We start from the raw sequence: 9,902 nt of genomic DNA, 5'->3' as shown, positions 1-9,902 counted from the left end.
CTCGATAAACGTCGTCGATTAGTTCTCTATGACTAATGGATCAAATAAGCTAATAATTTCACATGACTAAATGAACCATGTCACTGACTGAATGCTCGACATTGCCTGAGATTAGCCTATAAACTGCATTACAAAACAGCTAAAAGATTCAGTCTAGGGCAGCTTCGATTTTAAATTTTTCAGAAGTCCAAAATAACCCATTATTGCAGAGGGTCAAGACAGTGATAACCAGGGTTCAACAGGGGTAGTCTGGGGTTTGAAAAGAACAAAAATGATTAGTTTAAATGAGCTGACAAGTAGGGTACTAATTTGGGATTAAACTAATACCAGTGGGGGACAAGACACAAGAGTATGGGGTTTAAAATGAATACTAAAATGAGCCCATAACTCTTGATTAAAGAATAAACCAGGCGTGGGGAACCAATGGCTGACATCAAAAGATGTTTAAGCATGGGTTTAATGGGTATGGGCAGTCTGCAAGTGGGAGGATCCAGGCAGCTTAGCTGCACTGGGTCGTTTGGCTTATAAATAGGCCATTAGAGAACTTAAAAGGGGCTGGACTTTTTAGTCTTCAGAAAAGAGAAAACAAAGTGAAAATTTTCAGAATACTTTAACTAAACACTGCCCAAAACTGCACAAGGAACTAAGTTGGTTGAGCTGTTCTGGCCAAGTCAGTTATTCTAACTAGGGTCATTACTGTTCCGTTAAGAGAAGGCTGTGTGTTTTCTGCTGTGATTGTTACTACACTGAGTTTCTGTGTGCTGTGGATTGAGTTTTAGCCTTCTTGATTGTGGGAACTGTACTGGGTATTTGCTGAGCTTTGTGGTTATTGGGTCTTCTGTTGCTGTTACATTTGGTATCTTGGGTTTTCGGTTGGTTCATTGCTCTTTTTCTGGGATTTGTCTGTCTGATGCTCAAGCACCTGTGGGCTACATAGTTGCTACTGGTTGTGTTGCTGTGTTGTTGCTATCTGTTGTTGTTGTTGGTTACTTGCTGCTGATACTCTTTCTCTTCCTTTTCTTATTGTGCAAACATCCAGGTACACGACTAATACTGTCAATGTAACTTGAAGTTGAGTATGAATGCAAAGAGAGAAGAATTGAAGATTGTTTACTTTAAGCATAGACTGTTATATTGAATATCATGTAATGCATGATAGTTTACATTTTGTTTGGATACTGAAGGTAACTTGCACGCCTAGTAAATATCAATGTATGAGGATTGAATGTTAGTTGTATATGTATGCTGTTAGATAAATATTCCTAATGCAGTAGGTTGTATCCCAGACTTAGGTTTAAATTGTGTAACATACTCTTTAATGTAGGCCAAGCATGTAAACTATCCACTACTAGTATAGTTCTTCCCCTTCCGATAAATTGGCTCATATAACTGTTTAAACCATACTTTTAAGACATAGAACACAGAGCTTGCAATCTCAACCTCACAAAGGTTGAGCCCAAGTCGAGCAAATCAAGCAGGCTCCCAGCGAAAAATAGTGGCCTAGGCCCAACCGCTACTGCTTGGTTTGGGATTTGGGCCCTTAATATTCGTTTGGCTGATTGTGTACGTGGTCGTGCTTCTGATTTTGCGCAAGTACTCAGAATTCTATTATAGATAACTTGCAAGCATGTAATTAATTAGGACTATCTATTGTTTTCGATTAGTAGAGACAAACGCGACAAGAAACGTAGTTGCTATAGGATACCCTTTTAAAATAAGAACGAGATGAGCCTCGACAAATAAATAAAAACGCGCAGGCTGCGGGGCCCTCGTTAAATGTATATTATCGAAGCATTCAGTTTCCAGGATGGGTCGTTTAGCAAATCTCACGGCCCTCCCAGAATAATAACGCGATAGTCTCTTTAAGCGCGTACTTAATAATGTTATCTCCTTAAACTCGGGTGCACATTTATGTGACCCAAATCCGAATCTCAACGGAATCGAAATGTGTCTCTAACCACGGGTACATTGATTGTAGCGTGGTCTGAGATGCATTTCCATGACGTTGCAAATTCTTTTCATAAGGAATGAGACGAGGCTCGACAAACAAATATGTACAAAGTGCGGGGCCCTCTAAATGCATATGTATAAAAATACTTAGAATTCGGAACACGCCGTTTAGCGAATTTCATGGCTTTCCCCAAAAATAACAATACGCTAGTTGCTTTAAGCGCGCCTTTAATAGTTTATTTTCCTTAACTCGGGTGTACATTTATGTGACCCGAATCCAAATTTCAACCGAGTCGAGATATGTCAACAATCACGTGTACATTGATGTAACGTGATTCGAGGTATGTTTCCACGACGTTGCAATTCCTTGTAAAATAATAATAATTATGAAAGCGGTTAAAAGATAAAATTTGCACACAAGTTCATATTTGTATAAAATCAGATAATTAAGCCGAATATAACAGTTGAGCGACCGTGCTAGAACCACGGAACTCGGGAATGCCTAACACCTTCTCCCGGGTTAACAGAATTCCTTATCCGGATTTCTGGTACGCAGACCGTAATATAGAGTCATTCTTTTCCTCGATTCGGGATTAAAATTGGTGACTTGGGACACCCTAAATCTCCCAAGTGGCGACTCTGAAATAATTAAACCAATCTTGTTTCGATTGTCCTTTAATTGGAAGAAACTCCCTTGCGCCCTAGCAGGTGCGGAAAAAGGAGGTGTGACAGCTCTGGTGACTCTGCTGGGGACATGTGACCCAGAACCACTGGTTCAGGGTTAAGAATTCGAGCTTAAAATAATTGTTATTATTTGGATTTATTTATTATCTGATTTTTTTTTACATGTTTGAGCCTAAGGTGCTAAATGTTGCTTTTACCGCTTTGATATTGTTTGGGCTGTATATATAAACTGTGCCGAAACCTCTCTCTTCTTACCTCCGGGGAGAAGCTCGCTGGTCGAGACTCCCTATTCTGTTAGTGTCAATACCCGAAATAAGAAAGAGGACGGATAAGTTACGAAGCCGGACTGCCTTTTGGTTCCCGGTAAGTTGCCCCCTCCTCGACTCGAGTTGTCCGCTCGGGTACACTGTCTAGAACACTGACCCAGGTTTTTGAACATAGAATAACATGACTTCATGCCAGATCCCTAGTAGGAACCCTTATTTGCATCACGTTGCATTTGACTTAGGGGACTCAACACAGGGATTGGGTCCGTCTAGGACTAGCAACCTGATATGAAAGGACCATCCTAAGGCATCCTATTTATTTTCCGTGCATTTATTTGTCTCGAGCCCGCATGCTGACCGGTGTTTGAATAATGTGAAATTGGAAAAAAAAATATTGAGAAAATGAAAAGAAAACGTCTTATTAGTTTTGTTTTATTAAAAGCAAAGGAAAAATAGAAAAAAGAGAAGAAAAAAAGGGGGTCGTTGTTTTGTTTTGTTTTTCAAAAATATATAGTTTGTCTTGTCACAGAAATGAAGATGAAAAAGAGTCTTTTTTTTAAAAAAAATGTTTTATTATTTTTATGAAGATCCGAGTAATATATATATATATATATACATACATATATATATAAATATATGTCTTTATTTGTTGCAAAAATATTTGTCTTGCCAAAAAATCTTGAAAAGTTTTTAGACCCCTAATTTTCAAAAAGTTTGTTTTATTGTCTAAAAAATATATGTCTAAATAAAGTTTTTATTCTATTTTATTCACTTGGCATAATCACCCTAATAAATGTGCAGGATGAGCACGATACAAATCGAACCTTTTTCAGTAATGACCAAGATCCCGTTTGAGTTGCGGTTATGGTGGAACGACTTAGGCAAAGAAGGGCAAGACAAAGTAAGGAAATGTCTGAAAGGTCTCCCGGACCTACTAAACGTTCAGCCTCGGGGTGATATCATCAGATCATTGGTCACTTGTTGGGATTCCGCACACAACGTGTTCCATTTTTCGGACTTCGAGCTCACCCCGACGTTGGAAGAAATAGCAGGGTACATCGGAAGTGATGAAGCCCCTTTTAGGTTCAAATACTTGATTGCACCTAGAGCTGTCACGGTACACCGGTTTCTGGATTTCCTAAAAATACCTCGAACGTTCCACCATCCAGATCTTGCCAAAGGATTCTGCAGTCTCCACCTCATATATGCTAGATACGGCCATGTGGGCGGGTTCAATAAGCCGGATTTCAAACTATGCAGTAGAGGCAACCGACAAAAGTGGGACGAACACAAGCTAGTGGCTTTTATGACAGCCTTTCTGGGTCTTATAGTGTTTCCTAGGAAAGATGGAAACATTGATCTAAAGATAACCGGGGTCGTCAATACTTTGCTTACCCAAGATAAAAGTACTCTGGCGCCTATGATTATGGCCGACATTTTCCGGGCTCTCACTGCTTGTCGAGCCAGGGGCGACTTTTTCGAAGGATGTAACCTACTGTTGCAAATGTGGATGACCGATCATTTATGCCATCGCTCCTCGCTTTTGGGTTATGGTTCGCCAGAGAAAACTTGTATTGGATAATTCTACACGAGAATCAAAGGGCTCAATTTACCTGAGGGAGTCACATCATGGACCTCATTTCTCAGAAATCTCACTGCCAGCCAAATCCAATGGACGCTCGGATGGTCACCTATTGAAGAAATCATATACATGCCAGCAACCTGGCCTCACTTTCTGTTGATGGGACTGAAAAGTATCCAACCCTATACACCGTATCAGGTTTTGAGGCAACTTGGGAGGTACCAAGTAGTACCGAAAGATGAAGATTTGAGTACCCAAGTGATTGAAATCAGTCCGAACGGTCATTTCCCTGAAGAAGAAGTTCGCCAAATCTGGAGTGAATGCCAACATCTGACAGCAAACACTTGTGTAATTGATACGGCAAAAGGGGAAGTCGCCCCAGGATATCACGCTTGGTTTAGAGGTAGCCTGTCCTAGAAAGACCGGCTAAGAGACCGCATCTCAAAGATTTCGTAGAATCATCCCAAGGGCAATGGAACTGGTTAGCAAAAGAGAAGTGTTATCGGGTAGAGATTGGTGATTTGAAGCTACAAATGGACAGTCTGAAATTCGATAACAGCGTACAAATCGCGGCGGATCGAAGCGAAAAGAATAGATTGATCCACGAGAATGAAGAACTTAAGGCCCAAATCCAATAATTGAGATTGTCTCTTGATGAGCAGCCCAGAAGTCGATCAGACCAGCGGTTGATAAAGGGTTTGAAAAGAGAGATCACGGAATGGCGAGACGGGTTAGAAGAATCCGAAAAGGTCATGGCAGAGTTCAAGGCACAGTGGGGAACAAGAGTAGACAAGCATCGCCGATGCTTGAACCAATTGAAACGTGACCACGAGAAGACTGTTGCCAAAATAAAGAGAGAGATGGCTACACTTGAGTTTAAAGCAGTTAAGCAGGCCAGGGATTTCCAATTGGAGAGTAGATACTGTTACGACTTGTTGGCCCAAATGAAGACAGAAGTGCGGCAGCTGAGGAATCAGCATATACAGGACTCACAGGTATTCAAGACGTGCAGTGATCAGATAAGACACCTACTCATAGAGAAGAAACAAACCAGAGATAAGATCAGGGCCATTGCCCATGCCATCATCAGACGGTGTCGGCAGTGTGAGAACATGACCTGCGTTACCGTTCTCTCAGCAGTGATGGGTTATGTCAGACAGACCATGCACGAGTTGGAGCAGCTCGAAAGGGATCTCGCACCTAGACCCGCGAAAAGGCCGAATGATGCCTCGCGGGTCCCTAAGTTGGAAAATTAACCTTTGGCCGAGTCTTGTTTATTTAGGCTTTGATGTTTTCCCGTATGTTGTTTTCTATTTTTTTCCTTCAATCAAATAGGGTCAAAGAACCGTGGAGTCTGTATTGTTGCTATTCCCTGTTTGAAGTAATTTGTAATAGCAAAATTTTGAGAATGAATTTAATGATTTCACAAGAATTTTGTATTTCTTTACTTTAAGGCAGAACTACGCCTGGTCTGATTCACGCGGGGACGTGATACGTAGGCAATCCCCATAAGATTCGACCACTTTTAATAAAGAGAGAAAAGAAAATACATAATACAATAAAACACAGAGTTTCCCAAAATACTTTAAAAGAGGGACGAATGAGCAAACCGGGATGACGCATGTCGTTTGAAGCAAAGCATGTAGAAACGGTTAACTGCCTAGGTGCATTGCATCCTCTACGTGTTATGATCACATCTGTTAAACTCTAATGCTAACAAAGTTTGTTGTTGTCTGATCCAGACAAGTTAGTTGTTAAAGAACTCTGGCAACACACTCATACCAAACCAGATCCAAAGGACCGGTAACAACAAGCATGACTACTTCAGAGAATAGTAATGAGGAAGAAAGGCCAATGAGCCAGTTGCTAAAAGAAGCGATGGAAAAGATTGAAAGGATGGGACTAGAGATGAATGCAATACAGCTAGCCCTAGCCAAAACACAAAAGAGCCCTGAAACACTGGGACACATGCCGGAATACCCTCACTCTGGCCCTTCCACGAGCCGCCCAAATCCCCTTTATCATCAAGAAAGAAGCCCTCATGATTCCCAAGCTCCACCACCCCATCAGCCTCTCCCAACACCCAATATTCCCATTTTTGTGGGACCAACATCAGCCCCTTTGCAAAGAACGACCAGTGAGCCATTGTTTCAGGCTCACGATACACAATACTACCCCCCGAGCCTACGTTTCATGCCCCCGAACCACAGGCTTACAATCCACATTTGGAAGTGCCGGCAGAGATTGAGAAGCCGGCTAAGGCCCCTGAACAGGATGAAGTATTGAGAAAGTTCAAAAGCCTGGAGCAGTCCTTCAGGAACTTGCACGGGCTGGGCAATCAAGTCAGCGTAGCATACAAAGATCTATGCCCTTTCCCAGACGTCCAACTCCCGGCTGGGTTCAAGATGCCTAAGTTTGATTTATATGAAGGGCACGGTGATCCCATGGCACACTTGCGGGGATTCTGTAGCAAAATGAGAGGGGCAGGCGGCAAGGATGAGCTGCTGATAGCTTATTTCGGCCAAAGTCTGAGCGGATCTGCACTAGAATGGTATACCAGGCAGGATTCCAGCAGGTGGTACACGTGGGATGATCTGGCGCAGGCTTTTGCAGGTCATTTCCAGTACAATCTCGAGATAGTTCCTGACCGTCTCACATTATTGAGAACTGGGAAGAAACCCGGGGAAAGTTTTCGCGAGTTCGGGTTCCGCTGGAGAGAACAAGCAGCTAGAGTCGATCCTCCCATGAGAGAGGGAGAGATGGTGGACTATTTTTTGCAGACATTGGATCCAACCTACTTTGGTCACTTAGTGACAACGGTTGGAAAATCTTTCAACGAGGTGGTCAAGATAGGGGTCATAATAGAAGAGGGTCTGAGATCTGACAAAATCTTGAACTATTCGGCACTCAAAGCCACAACCCAGGCTATTCAAAGCGGCACGGGAGGTGCGCTGAGAAGAAAGAAGGAAGAGGTTGCCACGATCGAGGCAGGAAGTTGGTCTAGGGCTGGCAGGCCGCACTACAACCAACCCAGACCTCACAGGTCAGAATACCCATACAACCCACCACAAAATTTCTATCCACCTCGAGAACCACATTGTTCCATACACCAAGCCCAGGCATACACTCAGCCTCCGGTTCGCCCTCAATGGCGCGCGCCGGCTCCCCAGAACATATATGCACCACCACAAAACACCTACCCTCCACCAAGGGCGTATAGAAACCCTTCAGGGGCAGGCTTTCGGGGAAATCCAGATGCTAGGAATGACAGGTTGCGGAAGCAGAGAACTTTCACGGAGCTGGGAGAAACCTACACCGCTTTGTTCCACAAGCTGAGGCAATTGGGTTTGGTTAGTCCTGTCCAGACTCGAGAACCAAATCCCCCACCTCAGAATTTGGATCGATCAATCAGTTGTGAATACTGTTCAGGGATGCTCGGACATGATACCGAGAAGTGTTGGAAATTAAGGCATGCCATACAAGATCTTATTGACACCAATAAGATCGAGGTCCAGACACCGGAGGCTCCTAACATCAACCAAAACCCACTGCCAGCACACCACGAAACTCACATGATTGAGTTGGTGTGTGAGGGAGGAGAATTGAGAAAACCCTCACAAACAGTGATGATGATCCAAGCCGCCCCGAAAGAAGTCTCGACCAGTGGAGGAACGAGTGTACAGTCGCAGGGAGAAGGCGTCAAGCCGGTAGTGATATTGGGAAAGAGCTCGTCCGCCATAACAAGCAAACCCGAGCCAAGCAAGTTGGTAATACCAGGGATCCCGCCCACACCGGCGGTCGTGTTGAAAGGGGTATGTAGAGAACTGGTGACCATAAAGCCTGTGGTCCAGCTGCCGATGATTGACAGCAAGGCTGTGCCTTGGAAATATGAAAAGACGGTGGTGATGTACAAAGGAAAACAGGTGGAAGAAGTCAGTTGTGAAGCGCAAGGGCTGACTCGATCAGGTCGATGTTTTGCTCCGGTGGAGCTAAGAAGAACCAACCCAGTTGCAACCAAGAAACCTGTGTCCGAAGAAGAAGCTGAAGAGTTCCTGAGGAAGATGAAAGTTCAAGACTATTCTGTGGTCGAATAGCTGAGAAAAACACCGGCCCAGATCTCACTGTTGTCGTTACTGATCCATTCTGAGGAGCATCGTCGGGCCCTGTTGAAGATATTGAACGAAGCTCATGTACCCAGTGAGATTTCTGTAAACCACCTGGAAACCATTGCCAGCAAGATTTTCGAGGTGAACAGGGTAACATTCTCAGATGATGACCTGCCGGTGGAAGGCACAGAGCATAATATACCTAGCTGTCAAATGTGAAGACTCAGTGGTAACTCGAGTATTGGTGGATAACGGCTCAAGCGCCAATATTTGCCCACTATCTACCCTGAACCAGTTAAAGATCGACCACGAAAGGATCCACAAGAATAGTATCTGTGTCCGAGGGTTTGACGGAAACGGAACGGCCATTATGGGGGATGTTGTACTTGAACTGACCATCGGTCCAGTCCTGTTTACCATAGAATTCCAGGTATTAGACGCCACAGTATCTTACAACCTGCTGTTAGGACGACCATGGATTCATGCAGCCAAGGCGGTGCCCTCCACCCTACATCAGATAGTGAAGTTCGAGTGGGAAAGACAAGAGGTCGTGTTACACGGCGAGGATACAACGTGCACCATGGGCGGAGCCATCGTACCTTTCATAGAGACCGCTGATGACAAAGGTCCTTGGGTCTACCAGATTTTCGATACAAGATCGGCCAACAAAATTTCTGAAGGAGAAATCATCCCGCACCCTAGGGTAGCTGCCGCAACAGTCATGATGGTCTCAAAAATGCTGGGTAATGGATTTGTGCCGGGAAAAGGCCTAGGAGTCGAGCTTCAAGGGATTGTCCAACCTGTCTCCCTTCCTAAAAATCTGGAAACTTTCGGATTGGGGTTCAAACCAACCGCAGCAGATAGGAAGCAAGCGCGAAAAATGAAGAAGAGGGTCTGGTTTTTGCCTAAACCAGTGCCACGCCTCTCAAGGTCTTTTGTCAAAGCAAGTGTCAAGGGGTCGCCGGTCCCAAAGATTCTAGGACCTTTGATCGGTATAAATGAAGACCTGAATCAGAGTTTTGAGGAGCTATTCACGGATGTCAGTATGGTGGAAGCTGGAGAAGGTTCCAGCAGAGCAGAGATACAGTTTATGGGGCTTGAGGCCAAGACCAACAATTGGACGGTTACTCCTCTTCCTGTCCGAGGGGAGTCTTGGTAGTAGGCTTTGATTTATGTTTTGTGTGTTTTGTTTTGTCCGGATTATTCAAGGGTGTAATCCAAATTTTACTTTCATTTTTGTAAAAGTGTGAACCCTTTTATCCCTCCAGTTTAATAAAGTTCTTTTCTTTTGTCCCATTTTAATTTTGTTTTGTT

The sequence above is a fragment of the Nicotiana tabacum genome, chromosome 16 (assembly GCF_000715075.1).
Source record: "Nicotiana tabacum cultivar K326 chromosome 16, ASM71507v2, whole genome shotgun sequence".
NCBI classification, from domain to species: domain Eukaryota; kingdom Viridiplantae; phylum Streptophyta; class Magnoliopsida; order Solanales; family Solanaceae; genus Nicotiana; species Nicotiana tabacum.
Note: the sequence above shows the minus strand (reverse complement) of the source record.